We start from the raw sequence: 20,566 nt of genomic DNA on the forward strand, positions 1-20,566 counted from the left end.
TGTGGGTCTAACTGAGGGATACGGAGACTGGAACTGTGCGCGGTGCTCCGAGTGTGGGTCTAACTGAGGGATACAGAGACTGGAATGGTGCACAGTGCTCCGAGTGTGGGTCTAACAGAGGGATTTGGGGACTGTAACTGTGCACGGCACTCCGAGTGTGGGTCTAACTGAGGGATATGGAGACTGGAACTGTGCACGGTGCTCCGAGTGCGTTTCTAACTGAGGGATATGGAGACTGGAACTGTGTACTGTGCTCCGAGTGTGGGTCTAACTGAGGGATACGGAGTCTGGAACTGTGCACGGTGCTCCGAGTGTGGGTGTAACTGAGCGATACAGAGACTGGAACTGTGCACGGTGCTCCAAGTGTGGGTCTAACTGAGGGATACAGAGACTGGAACTGTGCACGGTGCTCCGAGTGTGGGTCTAACTGAGGGATACGGAGACTGGAACAGTGCACGGTGCTCTGAGTGTGGGTCTAACTGTGGGATACAGAGACTGGAACTGTGCACGTTGCTCCGAGTGTGGGTCTAACTGATGGATACGGAGACTGGAGCTGTGCACAGTGCTCCGAGTGTGGGTCTAACTGGGGGACACAGCAACTGGAACTGTGCACGGCGCTCCGAGTGTGGGTCTGACTGAGGGATACAGAGACTGGAACTGTGCACTGCGCTCCGAGTGTGGGTCTAACTGAGGGATACGGAGACTGGAACTGTGCACTGCGCTCCGAGTGTGGGTCTAACTGGGGGATACGGCGACTGGAACTGTGCACGGTGCCCCGAGTGTGGGTCTAACTGAGGGATGCGGAGACTGGAACTGTGCACGGCGCTCCGAGTGTTGGTCTAACTGAGGGATTCGGGGACTGGAACTGTGCACAGTGCCCCGAGTGTGGGTCTAACTGAGGGATACGGAGACTGGAACTGTGCACGGTGCTCCGAGTGTGGGTCTAACTGAGGGATACGGAGATTGAAACTGTGCACTGTGCTCCGAGTGTCGGCCTAACTGAGGGATACAGAGACTGGAACTGTGCACGGTGCTCTTAGTGTGGGTCTAACTGAGCGTTTTGGAGACTGGAACTGTGCACGGTGCTCCGAGTATGGGTCTAACTGAGGGATACGGAGACTGGAACTGTGCACGGTGCTCCGAGTGTGGGTCTAACTGAGGGTTACGGAGACTGGAACTGTGGACAGTGCTCTGAGTGTGGGTCTAACTGAGGGATACGGAGACTGGAACTGTGCACGGCGCTCCGAGTGTGGGTCTAACTGAGCGTTTTGGAGACTGGAACTGTGCATGGTGCTCCGAGTGTGGGTGTAACTGAGGGATACGGAGACTGGAACTGTGCACGGTGCTCCGAGTGTGGGTCTAACTGAGGGATACGGAGACTGGAACAGTGCACGGTGCTCCGAGTGTGGGTCTAAGTGAGGGACATGGAGACTGGAACTGTGCACGGTGCTCCCAGTGTGGGTCTAACTGAGGGATACGGAGACTGGAACAGTGCACGGTGCTCCGAGTGTGGGTCTAACTAAGGGATACGGAGACTGGAACTGTGCACGGTGCTCCGAGTGTGGGTCTAACTAAGGGATACGGAGACTGGAACTGTGCACGGTGCTCCGAGTGTGGGTCTAACTGAGGGATACGGAGACTGGAACTGTGCACTGTGCTCCGAGTGTGGGTCTAACTAAGGGATACTGAGACTGGAACTGTGCACGGTGCTCCGAGTGTGGGTCTAACTAAGGGATACGGAGACTGGAACTGTGCACGGTGCTCCGAGTGTGGGTCTAAGTGAGGGATACGGAGACTGGAACTGTGCACGGTGCTCCGAGTGTGGGTCTAAGTGAGGGATACGGAGACTGGAACTGTGCACGGTGCTCTGAGTGTGGGTCTAACTGAGGGATACGGAGACTGGAACTGTGCACGGTGCTCCGAGTGTGGGTCTAAGTGAGGGATACGGAGACTGGAACTGTGCACGGTGCTCTGAGTGTGGGTCTAACTGAGGGATACGGAGACTGGAACTGTGCACGGTGCTCCGAGTGTGGGTCTAAGTGAGGGACATGGAGACTGGGATTATACAGGCTGATGCAGGAGGAACGTCACTCGAGTGGTTTGCGTACTGAATGTTTGTTAATGTCCTGTACCTTGTACCATTTACTTGCTCAACCTCTCGCTTGACCATCACTCGGCCACTTTGACAGTTCCAGTCCTGTTCAGCCATCTCTGGGCTCCCTTTCCCAGTCTGAGTGAAATCGCCCGAAGCAATCTCAGTCTTCAGCAGCTGAGAGGCAGCGTAGGTGGACTCGTACAGGACTTGATCTTCACTGACTATGGAGAGAGCTTCCTGAGGAGACAAGAAGAAAGTTGGAATCAGATCATCGGCTCTGCAATCCTCATCATTCCTTTATTGTAAAATATCCTCCCCTCTTCAGGTTAATTGCTGTCTCTGGTCAGTAAGAATTTCCCGATCGATCTCTCCATCGAGCTGTCGGATATGCAAGGAGCCAAGTACTGGAGCAGCTGGCACTACACCCTCCTGTAGTGCCGTGGGACTGTCCCTGGCTCTGGGCAGGGCACCCTAAAACCTTTCCCCGTCATTTTACACAGTAGTTTCGTGCCGCAGCTTTGATGAGTTTGCTGTGGGGTTTTTGCAGTTTTATGGGGCGTACAGTTGGTGTTCCTTCTGTAGCAGGCTCTGAAAACAATCTCTATTGCCCCTGTACAGTCATCACCCTGTATATACCTTCCCCATCCAGCCTCACTCACTGTGTGCCTCATGTATTCATCATCCCTCTTCCTCCATTTTAACTGAGCATCACTGGCTGTGGGGCTGATACCGGGTCAGGGTGGGGAACTGGGTGATCAATGGCCAGTCCCCACCCTGACAAATACCAGGGGAGGGGTCATGGGCACAGGGGAATGGTCTGGGGAATAGGGGTGGGGTCAGGGAGACCATGGGAGGGTTCGGGGAATAGGCGAGGAGTTACGGACCCACGGGAGGGGTCAGGAACACCATGGGAGGGGTCAGACGCAGAGGGGGAGGGGAAGGGTCAAGGACATGATGGGTAGAGTCAGGGACATCATGGGTGGGGTCAGGGACGGAATGGGTGGGGTCATGGGCATCATGGAGGGGGTCAGAAGCACAGGGGAGGGTTGGGGTCTCCCTGGGAGGGGTCAGGGCCCACCATGTCGGGGATACCATGGGGTGGGGTCAGGGACACCATATCGGGGATATCATGGGGTGGGGTCAGGGACACCATAGGGTGGGGTCAGGGACACCATGTTGGGGATACCATGGGGTGGGGTCAGGGACACCATGTTGGGGATACCATAGGGAGGGATCAGGGACACCATGGGGTGGGGCCAGGGACACCATGTTGGGGATACCATGGGGTGGGGTCAGGGATACCATGGGGTGGGGTCAGGAACACCATGGGGTGGGGTCAGGGACACCATGTTGGGAACACCATGGGGTGGGGTCAGGGATACCATGGGGTGGGGTCAGGGACACCATGGAGTGGGGTCAGGGACACCATGGGGTGAGGTCAGGGACACCCTGGGGTGGGGCCAGGGACACCATGTTGGGGATACCATGGGGAGGGGTCAGGGACACCATGGGGTGGGGTCAGGGACACCATGTTGGGAACACCATGGGGTGGGGTCAGGGATACCATGGGGAGGGGTCAGGGACACCATGGAGTGGGGTCAAGGACACCATGGGGTGAGGTCAGGGACACCCTGGGGTGGGGCCAGGGACACCATGTTGGGGATACCATGGGGAGGGGTCAGGGACACCATGGGGTGGGGTCAGGGACACCATGTTTGGGATACCATGGGGTAGGGTCAGGGATACCATGGGGAGGGGTCAGGGACACCATGGTTATCAGTGCTAGGCAGGAACATCAAGTATTCGGATTCGCCATGATCTTATTGAGTTGGGAGTGCAGCCTGAGGGCCGAATGGTCAGTTTCTCCTGACACATTTATACTTATTAACTATGAGAAAATGGAATACAGAACTGTGTGCACCTTGCCAATTACAAAACAATTTGCCCAGGATGTGGAAGCTTTGGAAAGGGTGCTGAGGAGATTTACTAGGATGTTGCCTGGTATGGAGGGAAGGTCTTACGAGGAAAGGCTGAGGGACTTGAGGCTGTTTTCGTTAGAGAGAAGAAGGTTGAGAGGTGACTTAATTGAAACATATAAAATAATCAGAGGGTTAGATAGGGTCGATAGGAAAAGCATTTTTCCTAGGATGGTGACGGCGAGCACGAGGGGCATAGCTTTAAATTGAGGGGTGAAAGATATAGGACAGATGTCAGACGTGGTTTCTTTACTCAGCGAGTAGTAAGGGAAGGGAATGCTTTGCCTGAAACGGTAGTAGATTCGCCAACTTTAAGTACATTTAAGTCGTCATTGGACAAGCATATGGACGTACATGGAATAGTGTAGGTTAGATGGGCTTGAGATCGGCATGACAGGTCGGCACAACATCGAGGGCCGAAGGGCCTGTACTGTGCTGTAATGTTCTATGTTCTATGCTTTATAGATAGGATTTGCGATTCTAATAGATCACTAACTGGATTAATCATCATCGATGGAATCCTTAGGAGCTGTGGGACAATAAATTGATCAAACTCTTTAGTGGGACGGCCAGTTATTACAGATCAACGACATTCAAAAAGTCCGGAATAGCAGGGTCCCCTGTTCCAAAAGACCAATAACTGAAATAATCTCTATCAGCAGGGTCCCCTGTTCCAATAGATCAATAACTGAAATAATCTCTATCAGCAGGGTCCCCTGTTCCAATAGACCAATAACTGAAATAATCTCTATCAGCAGGATCACCTGTTCCAATAGATTAATAACTAAAATAATCTCTTATCAGCAGGGTCCCCTGTTCCAATAGATCAATAACTGGAATAATCTCTATCAGCAGGGTCCCCGTTCCAATTCCTAAACCCGTTTCTAAAATGCAGCAACATGAAGTATTTCCACCAGAGGGAGCTCCCATCTCAGCAGGACAATAAATTGATTAATATCTATGATCGGGACCTACAGCTTCTCTACCTCAAAATCTTGAACAGCCTCCAACTGCTTGTACAGCAATGCCTGTAGATTAGTCCCTGCAATGATTCTCAGCAGTTAATTCACATAGGAGTGGCCCTGAAATAATGTATATCCGTGTGATTGGCACATCCTCTCGATCGTGAATTGAAACAATCTCCATCAGAGAAAACTCAATGCCCTGTATTTATGACAGGAACTGCAGTTACTATAGATCAGTGACTACATTAATCACTATCAGTTGATTCCCCTGTACCTGTGAGCTAACACATTGATAAAAAAAAAGCCCTTTGGTGTGATGGCCAGCGATAACAGATCAGTAATTTGAAAAATCCCCATCAAAGGGGATCTCCGGTTTCAATAGATAACGATCTGCATTAATCACCATCAATACAATCCCCAGTAGCTGTAGGTTATAAATGGATAATGGATAATCTCCATAAGTGAGATGCCCAGCTACTAGTGATGCATTAGTGATCCGAAAGAGAGATCTCCAAAGATCCAGGAGGAGACATGAGAAGTTGTTGGCGGATAGGATCAGAGTAAACCCTAAGGCTTCCTATAGGTATTTAAGGAATAAAAGAATGATGAAAGTAAGATTAGGCCCAATCAAGGATAGTAGTGGTAAGTTGTGTGTGGAGTCAGATGAGATAGGGGAAGCGCTAAATGAATATTTTTCAACAGTATTCACTCTAGAAAATGACAATGTTGTCGAGGAGAATACAGAGATACAGGCTACTGGACTAGGTGGGATTGAGGTTCACACGGAAGAGGTATTAGAAATCCTACAGAGGGTCAAGATAGATAAGTTCCTTGGGCCGGATGAGATTTATCCTCGGATCCTCTGGGAAGCCAGGGAGGAGATTGCCGAGCCTTTGGCATTGATCTTTAACTCGTCATTGTCTACAGGAATAGTGCCAGATGACTGGAGGATAGCAAATATGGTTCCCCTGTTCCAGAAGGGGAGTAGAGACAACCCTGGTAATTATCGGCCAGTGAGCCTTACCTCAGTTGTTGGTAAAGTGTTGGAAAAGGTTATAAGGGAGAGGATTTATAATCATCTCGAAAAGAATAAATTGATTAGGGATAGTCAGCATGGTTTTGTGAAGGGAAGGTCGTGCCTCACAAACCTTATTGAGTTCTTTGAGAAGGTGACCAAACAGGTAGATGAGAGTAAACCGGTTGATGTGGTGTATATGGATTTCAGCAAGGCGTTCGATAAGGTTCCCCACAATAGGCTATTGTACAAAATGCGGAGGAATGGAATTGTGGGAGATATAGCAGTTTGGATCGGAAATTGGCTTGCTGAAAGAAGACAGAGTGTGGTAGTTGATGGGAAATGTTCATCCTGGAGACCAGTTACTAGTGGTGTACCGCAAGGGCCAGTGTTGGGTCCAGTGCTGTTTGTCATTTTTATAAATGACCTGGATGAGGGCGTAGAAGGATGGGTTCGTAAATTTGCAGATGGCACTAAGGTCGGTGGAGTTGTGGATAGTGACGAAGGATGCTGTAGGTTGCAGAGAGACATAGATAAGCTGCAGAGCTGGGCTGAGAGGTGGCAAATGGAGTTTAATGCGGACAAGTGTGAGGTGATGCACTTTGGTAGGAGTAACCGGAATGCAAAGTACAGGGCTAATGGTAAGATTCTTAGTTGTGTAGATGAGCAGAGAGATCTCGGTGTCCACATACACAGATCCTTGAAAGTTGCCACCCAGGTTGACAGGGCTGTTAAGAAGGCATACAGTGTTTTAGCTTTTATTAATAGAGGGATCGAGTTCCGGAACCAAGAGGTTATGGTGAAGCTGTACAAAACCCTGGTGCAGCCGCACTTGGAGTATTGTGTACAGTTCTGGTCACCGCATTATAAGAAGGATGTGGAAGATTTGGAAAGGGTGCAGAGGAGATTTACTAGGATGTTGCCTGGTCTGGAGGGAAGGTCTTATGAGGAAAGGCTGAGGGACTTGAGTCTGTTTTCATTAGAGAGAAGAAGGTTGAGAGGTGACTTAATTGAAACATCAAAAATAATCAGAGGGTTAGATAGGGTGGATAGGGAGAGCCTTTTTCCTAGGATGGTGACGGTGAGCACGAGGGGGCACAGCTTTAAATTGAGGGGTGAAAGATATAGGACAGATGTCAGAGGTGGTTTCTTTACTCAGAGAGTAGTAAGGGAATGGAACGGTTTACCTGCAACGGTAGTAGATTCGCCAACTTTAAGTACATTTAAGTCGTCGTTGGATAAGCATATGGACGTACATGGAATAGTGTAGGTTAGATGGGCTTGAGATCGGCATGACAGGTCGGCACAACATCGAGGATTGAAGGGCCTGTACTGTGCTGTAATGTTCTATGTTCTATGTTCTATAACTGCAATAATCTTTATCAATGTTTAATTTATGGAATGATCTTCATAACAGAATCTCTAAGTGCAATAGATCGGTAACAGGAACAATCACATTAACAAGATCTCCTGTTCGTATTAAGCAATAACTGTAATTATCTTCACTAATATGATCCCCTGTTCTTATCGATCAATAACTGGATCTGTTGGACCTATTGCTTCTATACGTCAAAAGCTGCGATACTGTCCATCAGCCTATCTCCCGTTCCTGCAAATAAATAAATAACTTGAATTATCTCAACCAGCAAACTGCTCTGTGCACATGCATCAATAAATGGAATTATCTTTATCATCATGAGTCTCTACAACTGGGTTTATCATGGCCAGCAAATTCCATTATTTTTCTCTAACTGGAATTATCTCCATCAGCAGAATCTGCTGATTCAAAGAATCACCAGCTCAAAAACAACAGCATGAGCAGAATCACCAATATCTTTACATCAGTAAATTGAATCTTGTTCTGATGGATCAATCATTAGAACAATCTCAATGAGCAGGATCTCCTGTTCCTATAGATCAATAACCAGAATAATCCCTATTTGCAGAGTTTCTTGTTCCTACAGATTAATATACAGAATAATGAGGAGGAACTCCTGTATTTAAATATCAATATCTAGAATATTCCCTATCAGCAAGATTGCCTATTCCTACAGATCAATATCTGGAATAATTCACATCAGCAGGGTCTCCTGCTCCTGTAGATCGATAACAGCAATAATTTCCATCAGCAAGATCTCATGTATCCATAGATCACTAATTGGAATAGGTTCCACCAGCAGGATCTCATGATCATGTACAGTAGTAGCTGGGCTGATATAAATCAGAGTGTTTACAATTTCTAAAATGCAATCACATTAAAAAAAAATCATTGAACGGTGGAGCTTTGATCTCAACAGGTCAATCAATAGACTTTTATCTCTGATCAGCACCTACAGTTTCTCTAGAGTAAAATCTTGAACAGCCTCCATCTGCTCAGACTGCGATACCTCAAGATTAGCCCCTGCAATGATTCTCAGCAGTTAGCTCACACACTCACGTAAGTGCACCCTTGAATTAACGCAAATCTGTGTGATCAGCAAATCCTCTAGATTATTAATTTAAATAATCTCCACCAGACAAAACTCTGCTTCCTACAGTTTACGAGCTGAATGAATGTCCATAAACAGAATCTAAAGTTACTATACATTAGTAACTGCATTAACACCATCAAATGGAATCCTTTGTAGCTGTGAGTTCATGCATCGATAAAATCCCTTCAGGGGGACAGCTAGCTATTACTGTTCAATAATTGAAAAAAAAACCCCATCAAAGGTTTACCAGGTCAAACAGATAGTTAACTGCATTAATTACCAACAATGGAATCCCCAGTAGTTGGAGGTTATATATTGATAACCTCATCACCGAAATGTCCAGTTATTAGAGATCAATGGGATCTCCTTTTCTAATAGGCCAATTAATGGAATAATATTCATAATGGAAACTGCAGTCCCAACAGATCAATAACTGGATCTATTCTCATCATCAGGTCTACTGTTTCTATAGATTATGAACCGAAATAATATCGATGAGCAGGATCTCCTATACTTAAATATCAATAATGGGGTTAATCCCTATCTAAAAGATCAAGTTGTTTCTAAAAAAAACACACTAGCTGGAATAAACTTCATCAGAAGTATTACTTATTCCGATGGATCAATATCGGGAATAATCTGCATCAGAAGCTTTTCCTGTTCCATCAGATGATGAGCTGGAATAATCTCCAACAGCAGGATCTACAGTCTCATTAGTTCGACAAATGGAATAATCTCCTTCGGCAGGATCTCTGATCCTATAGATCAATAATGGGAATGATCTGCTTCCACAGGTTTTTCAGTTCTTCTTGGTCAATAGTTGGAATAAACTCAATCAAAAAAGAAGACACTGATCAGAAAGATTGGTGGCTGCAATAAACTCCATCCACAAGATCTTCTGTTCCTATAGATCAATAAGTGTAATGATCGACTTCAGGAGGATCCCCTGATCATATAGATCAATAACTGTAGTAATCTCCTTCAGAAGGAGACCCTGTCCCTCTAGACCAATAACTGAAATAATCCACTTCAGGAGGTTCCCCTGTTCCTATAGATCAATAACTGGGATAAGCTCCTTCAGGAGGATCCCCTGTTCCTATAGACCAATAACTGTAACAATCTCCTTCAGGAGGATCCCCTGTTCCTATAGATCAATAACTGGAATATTTTCCATCAGAAGGATCCCCTGTTCCTATAGACCAATAACTGTAACAATCTCCTTCAGGAGGATCCCCTGTTCCTATAGATCAATAACTGAAATAATCTCCTTCAGAAGGATACCCTGTTCCGACAGGTCAATAACAGAAATAATCCCCTTCAGGAGGCTCCCCTGTTGCTATAGATCAATAACTGAAATAATCTCCTTCAGGAGGATCACCTGTTCCTATAGAACAATAACTGAAATAATCTCCTTCAGGAGGCTCCACCGGCCCTATAGATCAATAACTGTAATAATCTTCTTCAGGAGGCTCCACTGATCTTATAGATCTTTAACTGCAATAATCTCCTTCGGGCGGCTCCCTTGTTCTTATAGATCAATAACTGGAATAATCTCTATCAGTAGGATCCCCTGTTCCGATAGATCAATACCTGTAATAATCCCCTTCAGGAGGAGCCAGTGTTCCTATAGCTCAATAACTGTAATAATCTCCTTCAGGAGGCTCCCCTGTTCCTATAGATCAATAACTGGTATAATCTCCTACAGGACGCTGCCCTGTTCCTATGGATCAATAACTGAAATAATCTCATTCAGGAGGATCCCCTGTTCCTGTAGAGCAATGACTGGAATAATCTCCTTCAGGAGGATCACCTGTTCCTATAGAACAATAACTGAAATAATCTCCTTCAGGAGGCTCCACCGGCCCTATAGATCAATAACTGTAATAATCTTCTTCAGGAGGCTCCACTGATCTTATAGATCTTTAACTGCAATAATCTCCTTCGGGTGGCTCCCTTGTTCTTATAGATCAATAACTGGAATAATCTCTATCAGTAGGATCCCCTGTTCCGATAGATCAATACCTGTAATAATCCCCTTCAGGAGGAGCCAGTGTTCCTATAGCTCAATAACTGTAATAATCTCCTGCAGGAGGCTCCCCTGTTCCTACAGATCAATAATTGTAATAATATCCTTCAGGAGGATCCCCTGTTTCAATAGATCAATAACAGGAATAATCTCCTTCAGGAGGATCCCCTGATCCTAAAGCTCAATAACAGTAATAATCTCCTTCAGGTGGATCCCCTGTTCCTATAGATCAATAACTGTAAAAATCTCCGACAGGAGTATCCCCCGATCATATGGTCCTATAACTGGGATAATCTCCTTCAGGAGGCTCCCCTGTTCCTATAGATCAATAACTGGTATAATCTCCTACAGGACGCTGCCCTGTTCCTATGGATCAATAACTGAAATAATCTCATTCAGGAGGATCCCCTGTTCCTGTAGAGCAATGACTGGAATAATCTCCTTCAGGAGGATCCCCTGTTCCTATAGATCAATAACTGGAATAATCTGCTTCAGGAAGGTCTACTGTTCCTACAGATCAACAAATGGAATAACCTCTATCAGCAGGATCCCCTGTTCAAATAGACCACTAACTGTAATATCTCCTTCAGGAGGCTCCCCTGTTCCTATAGATCAATAACTGGATTAATCTCTATCAGCAGGATACCCTGTTCCTATCGATCAATAACTGGAATAATCTCTATCAGTAGGATCCCTTGATCCTAGAGACTAATAACTGAAATAATCTCCTTCAGGAGGATCTCCTGTGCCTATAAATCAAAAACTGGAATAATGTCCTTCAGGAGGCTCCCCAGTTCCTAGAGGCCAATGACTGGAATAATCTCCTTCCGGATGATCGCCTGTTCCTATAGATCAATAACTGGAATAATCTTCTTCAGGAGGTTCCCCTGTTCCTGTAGATCAATAATGGTAATAATCTCCTTCAGGAGGATCTCCTGTTCCTGTAGATCTATAACTGGTATAATCTCTGTCAGCAGGCTCCCCTGTTCCTATCGATCAAAAACTGGAATAATCTCCTTCAGGAGGCTCCCCTGTTTCTATAGATCAATAACTGCAATAATCTCCTTCAGGATGATCCCCTGTTCCTATAGGCCAATAACTGTAATAATCTCCTTCAGGAGGATCCCCTGTCCCTATAGATCAATAACTGCAATAATCTCATTCAGGAGGCTCCCCTGTTCCTACAGATCAATAACTGCAAGAATATACTTCAGGAGGATCTCCTGTTCCTATAACCAATAACTGATATAATCTCCTTCAGGAGGGTCCGCTGTTCCTATAGATCAATAACTGGAATAATCTCTATCAGCAGGGTCCCCTGTTCCTATAGACCAATAACTAGAATAATCTCCTACAGGAGGTTCCCATGTTCCTACAGACCAATAAATGTAGAAATCTCCTGCCGGAGGCTCCCCTATTCCTATAGATCAATAGCTGTTATAATCTCCTTCAGGAGGATCCCCTGTTCTGGTAGATCAATAACTGGAATAATCTCCTTCAGGAGGATCCCCTGTTCTGGTAGATCAATAACTGGAATAATCTCCTTCAGCAGAGTCTCCTGTTCCTATAGATCAATAACTGGAATAACCTCCATCAGCAGGATCCCCTGTTCCTATAGACCAATAACTGAAATAATCTCCTTCAGGAGGATCTCCTGTGCCTATAGATCAATTAGTGGAATAATGTCCTTCAGGAGGCTCCCCTGTTCCTATAGATCAATAACTGGAATAATCTCCTTCAGGATGATACCCTGTTCCTATAGATCAAAAACTGGAATAATCACCTTCAGGAGGCTCCCCTGTTCCTATACATCAATAACTGGAATAATCTCCTTCAGGAGGTTCCCCTGTTCCTAGAGACCAATAACTAGAATAATCTCCTTCAGGAGGTTCCCCTGTTCCTATAGATCAATAACTGGAATAATCTCTATCAGTAGGGTCCCCTGTTCCTATCGATCAAAAACTGGAATAACCTCCTTCAGGAGGCTCCCCTGTTCATATAGATCAATAACTGTAATAATCTCATTCAGGAAAATACCCTGTTCCTACAGGTCAAGAACTAAAATAATCTCCTTCAGGAGGATCCCCAATTCCTATAGATCAATAACTGTAATAATCTCCTTCAGGAGGCGACCCTGTTCCTAGAGATCAATAATAATATCCTTCAGAAGGATCCCCTGTTCCTATAATCAATAACTGGGATAATCCGCTTCAGGAGGCTCCGCTGTTCCTATAGATTAATAACTGGGATAATCTCCTTCAGGAGGATTCCCTGTTCCTATAGATCAATAACTGGAAAAACCTCTATCAGCATCATACCGTGTTCCTATCGATCTAAAACTGGAATAATCTCCTTCAGGAGGCTCCCCTGCTCCTATAGATCAATAACTGGAATAATCTCCTTCAGGATGATCCCCTGTTCCTATGGATCAATAACTGCAACAATCTCCTCAGGAGGCTCCCCTGTTCCTATAGCTCAATAACTGTAATAATCACCTTCACGAGGCTTCCCGCTTCCCATAGATCAATAACTGGAATAATCTCCTTCAGGATGATCGTCTGTTCCTATAGATCAATAACTGGATTAATCTCTATCAGCAGGATCCCCTGTTCCTGTCGATCAATAACTGGAATAACCTCCTTCAGCAGGTTCCCCTGTTCAAATAGGCCAATAACTGTAATAATCTCCTTCAGGAGGATCCCCTGTCCCTATAGGCCAATAACTGTAATAATCTCCTTCAGGAGGATCCCCTGTCCCTATAGATCAATAAGTGCAACAATCTCCTTCAGGAGGCTCCCCTGTACCGACAGATCAATAACTGTAATAATATCCACCAGGAGGATCCCCTGTTCCTATATCCAATAACTGGGATAATCGGCTTCAGGAGGTTCCACTGTTCCTACAGATCAATAAGTGGAATAATCTCTATCCGAAGGATCCCATGTTACTAGAGACCACTAACTGGAATAATCTCCTTCCGGATGATCCCCTGTTCCTATAGATCAATAACTGGAATAATCTCCTTCAGCAGGCTCCCCTGTTCCTATAGGCCAATAACTGTAATAATCTACTTCAGGAGGATCCCCTGTCCCTATATATCAATAACTGTAATAATCTCCTTCAGGAGGCTCCCCGTTCCGGTAGATCAATAACTGTAATAATCTCATTCAGGAGAATCCCCTGTTCCTATAGGTCAAGAACTAAAATAACCTCCTTCAGGAGGATGCCCTGTTCTTATAGATCAATAACTGTAATAATCTCCTTCCGGAGGCGCCCCCGTTCCGAGAGATCAATAATAATATCCTTCAAAAGGATCCCCTGTTCCTATAACCAATAACTGGGATAATCCACTTCAGGAGGCTCCGCTGTTCCTTTAGATCAATAACTGGGATAATCTCCTTCAGGAGGCTCCCCTGTTCCTATATATCAAAAGCTGGAATATTCTCTATCAGCATGATACCCTGTTCCTATCGAACAAAAACTGGAATAATCACCTTCAGGAGGCGCCCCTGTTCCTATAGGTCAATAACTGGAATAACCTCTTTCAGGATGATCCTCTGTTCCTATAGATCAAAAACTGGAATAATCTCTGTCAGCAGGATCCCTTGTTCCTAGAGACCAATAACTGGAATCATCTCCTTCAGGAGGTTCCCCTGTTCCTATAGATCAATAACTGGAATAATCTCTATCAGCAGGGTCCCCTGTTCCTATCGATCAAAAACTGGAATAACCTCCTTCAGGAGGCTCCCCTGTTCATATAGATCAATAACTGTAATAATTTCATTCAGGAGAATCCCCTGTTCCTACAGGTCAAGAACTAAAATAATCTCCTTCAGGAGGATCCCCTGTTCCTATAGATCAATAACTGTAATAATCTCCTTCAGGAGGTGGCCCTGTGCCTCGAGATCAATAATAATATCCTTTAGGAGGATCCCCTGTTCCTATAACCAATAACTGGGATAATCCGCTTCAGGAGGCTCCGCTGTTCCTATAGATCAATAACTGGGATAATCTCCGTCAGGAGGCTCCCCTGTTCCTATATATCAATAACTGGAATAATCTCTATCAGCATGATACCCTGTTCCTATCGATCAAAAACTGGAATAATCACCTTCAGGAGGCACCCCTGTTCCTATAGATCAATAACTGGAATAATCTCTTTCAGGATGATCCTCTGTTCCTATAGATCGAAAACTGGAATAATCTCTGTCAGCAGGATCCCTTGTTCCTAGAGACCAATAACTGTAATAATCTCCTTCAGGAGGCCCCCCCCCCGTTCCTACAGGTCAATAACTGTAATAATATCCTTCAGGAGGATCTCCTGTTCCGATAACCAATAACTGGTATAATCTCCTTCAGCAGGGTCCGCTGCTCCTATAGATCAATAAATGGAATAATCTCCTTCTGGAGGATCCCCTGTTCCTATAGCTCAATTACTGTTATAATCTCCATCAGGTGGATCCCCTGTTCCTTCAGATCAATAACTGTAATAATCTGTTTCAGGAGGATCCCCTCTTCATATGGTCCAATAACTGGGATAATCTGCTTTAGGAGGCTCCCCTGTTCCTATAGATCCATAACTGGAACAATCTCCTTCAGGACGCTCCCATGTTCCTATAGATCAATAACTGGAATAATCTCCTTCAGGACGCTCCCCTCTTCCTATTGATCAGTATCTGAAATAATCTCCTTCAGGAGGGTCACCTGTTCCTGTAGATCAATAACTGGAATAGTCTCCTTCAGGTGGATCCCCTGTCCCTGTGGTTCAATAACTGGAATAATTTTCTTCAGGAGGCTCCCCTGAACCTATAGATCAATAACTGTAATAATGTCCTTCAGGCGGCTCCCTTGTTCTTATAGATCAATAACTAGAATAATCTCCTTCAGGATGATCCCCTGTTCGTATAGATCAATAACTGGAATAATCTTTGTCAGCTGGAACAATAAGTGAAATAATGCCCTTCAGGAGGATCTCCTGTGCCTACAGACCAATAACTGGAAATAATCTCCTTCAGGAGGCTCCACTGTTCCTATACATCAATAACTGTAATAATCTTCTTCAGGATGCTCCCCTGATCCTTCAGATCAATAACTGCAACAATCTCCTTTGGGCGGCTAACTTGTTCTTATAGATCAATAACTGGAATAATCTTTATCAGCAGGATCCCCTGTTCCTATAGACCAATAACTGGAATAGTCTCCTACAGGAGGTTCCCATGTTCCTATAGACCAATAACTATAATAATCTCCTTCAGGAGTCTCTCCTATTCCTATAGATGAATACCTGTAATCATCTTCTTCTGGAGAAGCCCCTGTTCCTGTAGCTCAATAACTGGAATAATCTCCTTCAGGAAGATCCCCTGTTCCTATAGCTCAATAACTGCTATAATCTCCTTCAGGTGGCTCCCCTATTCCTTCAGATCAATAGCTGTAATAATCTCCTCCAGGAGGATCCCCTTTTCATATGGTCCAATAACTGGAATAATCTCCATCAGGACGCTCCCCTGTTCCTATGGATCAGTAACTGAAATAATCTCCTTCAGGATGGTCCCCTGTTCATGTAGATCAATAACTGGAATAATCTCCTTCAGGAGGATCTCCTGTTCCTATAGATCAATAAGTGGATTAACCTCTATCAGCAGGATCCCCTGTTGCTACAGACCAATAGCTGTAATAATCTCCTTCAGCAGGCTCCCCTGTTCCTATAGATCTATAACTGTAATAATCTCCTTCAGGAGGCTCCCATGTTCCTACAGACCAATAATTGGAAATAATCTCCTTCAGGAGGCTCCACTGTTCCTATAGATCAATGACTGTAATAATCTTCTTCAGGAGGATACCATGTTCCACATAGATCAATAACTGTAATAATCTCTGTCAGGTGGATCCCCTGTTCCTCTCGGTCAATAACTAAAATAATCTCCTTCAGGAGGCTCCCCTGTTCATATAGATCAATAACTGTAATAATTTCATTCAGGAGAATCCCCTGTTCCTATAGGTCAAGAACTAAAATAATCTCCTTCAGGAGGATCCCCTGTTCCTATAGATCAATAACTGTAATAATCTCCTTCAGGAGGTGACCCTGTGCCTCGAGATCAATAATAATATCCTTCAGGAGGATCCCCTGTTCCTATAACCAATAACTGGGATATTCCGCTTCAGGAGGCTCCGCTGTTCCTATAGATCAATAACTGGGATAATCTCCGTCAGGAGGCTCCCCTGTTCCTATATATCTATAGCTGGAATAATCTCTATCAGCATGATACCCTGTTCCTATCGATCAAAAACTGGAATAATCACCTTCAGGAGGCGCCCCTGTTCCTATAGATCAATAACTGGAATAATCTCTTTCAGGATGATCCTCTGTTCCTATAGATCGAAAACTGGAATAATCTCTGTCAGCAGGATCCCTTGTTCCTAGAGACCAATAACTGGAATAATCTCCTTCAGGAGGCCCCCCCCCCCCGTTCCTACAGGTCAATAACTGTAATAATATCCTTCAGGAGGATCTCCTGTTCCGATAACCAATAACTGGTATAATCTCCTTCAGCAGGGTCCGCTGCTCCTATAGATCAATAAATGGAATAATCTGCTTCTGGAGGATCCCCTGTTCCTATAGCTCAATAACTGGGATAATCTCCGTCAGGAGTCTCCCCTGTTCCTATATATCAATAACTGGAATAATCTCCTTCAGGATGATCCCCTGTTCCTATTGATCAAATACTGGAATAATCTCCTTCAGGTAGCTCCACTGGTCCGATGAATCAATAAGTGGAATAATCTCCTTCAGGAGGCTCCCCTGTTCCTATCGATCAATAACCACAATAATCGGCTTCAGGAGGATCCCCTGTTCCTACAGATCAATAACTGTAATAATCTCCTTCAGGACGATCCCCTATTCCTACAGATCAATAACTGCAATAATCTCCTTCGGGCGGCTCCCTTGTTCTTATAGATCAATAACTGGAATAATCTCTACCAGCAGGATCCCCTCTTGCTATACACCAATAACTGGAAAAGTCTCCAACAGGAGGTTCCCATGTTCCTATAGACCAATAACTGTAATAATATCCTTCAGGAGTCTCCCCTATTCCTATAGATCAATACCTGTGATAATCTTCTTCTGGAGGAGCCCCTGTTCCTGTCACGCAATAACTGGAATAATCTCCTTCAGGATGATCTCCTGTTCCTATAGATCAATAAATGCAATAATCTCCTTGAGGAGGATCCCCTGTTCCTTCAGATCAATAACTGTAATAATCTCCTTCAGGTGGATCCCCCCTTCATATGGTCCAATAACTGGGATAATCTCCTTCAGGAGGCTCCCCTGTTCCTATAGATCAATAACTGGAATAATCTCCTTCAGGACGCTCCCCTGTTCCTATTGATCAGTAACCGAAATAACCTCCTTGAGGAGGGTCCCCTGTTCCTGTAGATTAATAACTGGAATAGTCTCCTTCAGGTGTATCCCCTGTTCCTGTAGTTCAATAACTGGAATAATCTTTTTCAGGACCTTCTCCTGTTCCTATAGATCAATAACTGGATTAACCTCTATCAGCAGGATCCCTTCTTCCTATAGACAAATAACTGTAATAATCTCCTTTAGGAGTCTCCCCTCTTCCTATAGATCTATAACTGTAATAATCTCCTTCAGGAGGCTCCGCTGTTCCTATAGATCAATAACTGTAATAATCTCCTTCAGATGGAGCCCCTGTTCCTATAGGTCAATAACTGGAATAATGTCCTTCAGCAGGATCTCCTGTTCCTATAGATCACTAAGCAGAATAATCTCCTTCAGGAGGATGCCCTGTTCCTATAGTTCAATAACTGTAATAATCTACTTCAGGTGGTTCCCCTGTTCCTATAGGTCAATATGTAAAATAATATCCTTCAGGAGGCTCCCCTGCTCCTATAGAGCAATAAGTAGAATAATCTCCTTCAGGAGGCTCCCCTGTTCCTTCAGATCAATAACTGTAATAATCTCCTTAAAGAGGATCCCCTGTTCATATCGACCGATAACTGGGATAATTGCCTTCAGGAGGCTCCCCGTTCCTATAGATCAATAACTGAAATAATCTGCTTCAGGACGCTGGGCTATTCCCATAGATCAATAACTGGAATAATCTTCTTCAGGAGGATCTCCTGGCCCTATAGATCAATAACTGTAATAATCTCCTTCAGGAGGCTCCCCTATTCCTATAGATCAAAAACTAATAACCTCCTTCAGGTGGAGCCCCTCTTCCTTTAGCTCAATAACTGGAATATTCTCCTTCACGAGGATCTCCTGTTCGTATAGATCAATAACTGAAATAATCACCTTCAGGACGATCCCCTGTTCCTATAGATCAATAACTGTGATAATCTACTTCAGGTGGACCCCCTTTTCCTATAGATCTTTAACTAAAATAATCTCCTTCAGGAGGATCCCCTGTTCCTATAGATCAATAACTGTGATAATCTACTTCAGGTGGATCCCCTTTCCTATAGATCTATAAATAAAATAATCTCCTTCAGGAGGATCCCCTGTTCCTATAGATCACTAATGGTAATAATCTCCTTCAGGAGGCTCCCCTGATCCTATAGGTCTAAAACTGTAATAATCTACTTCAGGAAGCTCCCCTGTTCCAACAGATCAATAACTGGAATAATCTCGTTCAGGATGATCACCTGTTCCTATAGATCAATAACTGGTATAACCGCTATCAACAGGATCCCCCGTTTCCATAGGCCAATAACTGGAATAATCTCCTTCAGGAAGTTCCTCTGTTCCTCTAGATCAATAACTGGAATAATCTCCTTCAGGATGATACCTGTTCATCTGGATCAATAACTGCAATAATCGCCTACAGGAGGCTCCCATGTTCCTATAGATCAATAAATGGAATAATGTCTTTCAGAAGGATCCCCTGTTCGTGTGATCAATAAATGGAACAATATGCTTCAGGAGGCTCCCCTGTTCGTATAGATCAATAACTGTAATAATCTCCTTCAGATGGAGCCCCTGTTCCTATAGATCAATAACTCGAATAATCTCTATCAGCAGGATCTCCTGTTCCTATAGATCACTAACTGTAATAATCTCCTTCAGGAGGTTACCCAGTTCCTACAGATCAATAACTGGAATAATTTAATTCAGGAGGCAATCCCTGTTCATATTGATCAATAACCACAATAATCGGCTTCAGGAGGATCCCCTGTCCCTATAGATCAATAACTGTAATAATCTCCTTCAGGACGATCCCCTGTTCCTGTAGATCAATAACTGGGATAATCTCCTTCAGGAGGATCCCCTGTTCCTGTAGATCAATAACTGGAATAATCTCCTTCAGGAGGATCCCCTCTTCCGATAGGTCAATAACTAAAATAATCTCCTTCAGGAGGATCCCCTTTTCCTAGAGATCAATAACTGTAATAATCTCCTTCAGGAGGATCTCCTGTTCCTATAACCAATAACTGGCATAATCTCCTTCAGGTGGCTCCACTGTTCCTATAGTTCAATAACTCGAATAATCTCCTTCAGGCCGATCCCCTGTTCCTATAGATCAATAACTGGAATAATCTCCTTCAGGAGGCTCCCCTGTTCCTATAGATCAATAACGGTAATAATCTCTTTCAGGAGGCTCCCCTGTTCCTCTATCTCAATAACTGGAATAATCCCCTTCAGGAGGGTCTCCTATTCCTATAGATCAATACCTGGAATAATCTCTTTCAGCAGGATCCCCTGTTCCTATAGATCAATAATGGTAATTTTCTCCTTCTGGAGGCTCCCCTGTTCCTATATATCAATAACTGGAATAATCTCCTTCAGGATGATCCCCTGTTCCTATAGATCAATAACTGTAACAATCACCTTAAGAAGGATCCCCTGTTCCTATAGATCAATAATTGGGATAATCTTCTTCAAGAACCTCCCCTGTGCCTTAAGATCACTAACTGTAATAATGTCCTTCAAGAGCACCCCCTGTTCTGACAGATCAATAACTGTAAATAACTCCTTCAGGAGGCTCCCCTGTTCCGA

The 20,566-nt window shown here is 44.6% G+C and overlaps 1 pseudogene; it reads right to left on the minus strand.

Moving 5' to 3' along the window:
* Window positions 1–20,566, minus strand: part of LOC125448432 (retroviral integration site protein Fli-1 homolog) — a 114,110-nt pseudogene that overhangs the window by 24,009 nt on the left and 69,535 nt on the right.

Source organism: Stegostoma tigrinum, chromosome 41, assembly GCF_030684315.1.
Source record: "Stegostoma tigrinum isolate sSteTig4 chromosome 41, sSteTig4.hap1, whole genome shotgun sequence".
In the NCBI taxonomy this organism is placed as follows: domain Eukaryota; kingdom Metazoa; phylum Chordata; class Chondrichthyes; order Orectolobiformes; family Stegostomatidae; genus Stegostoma; species Stegostoma tigrinum.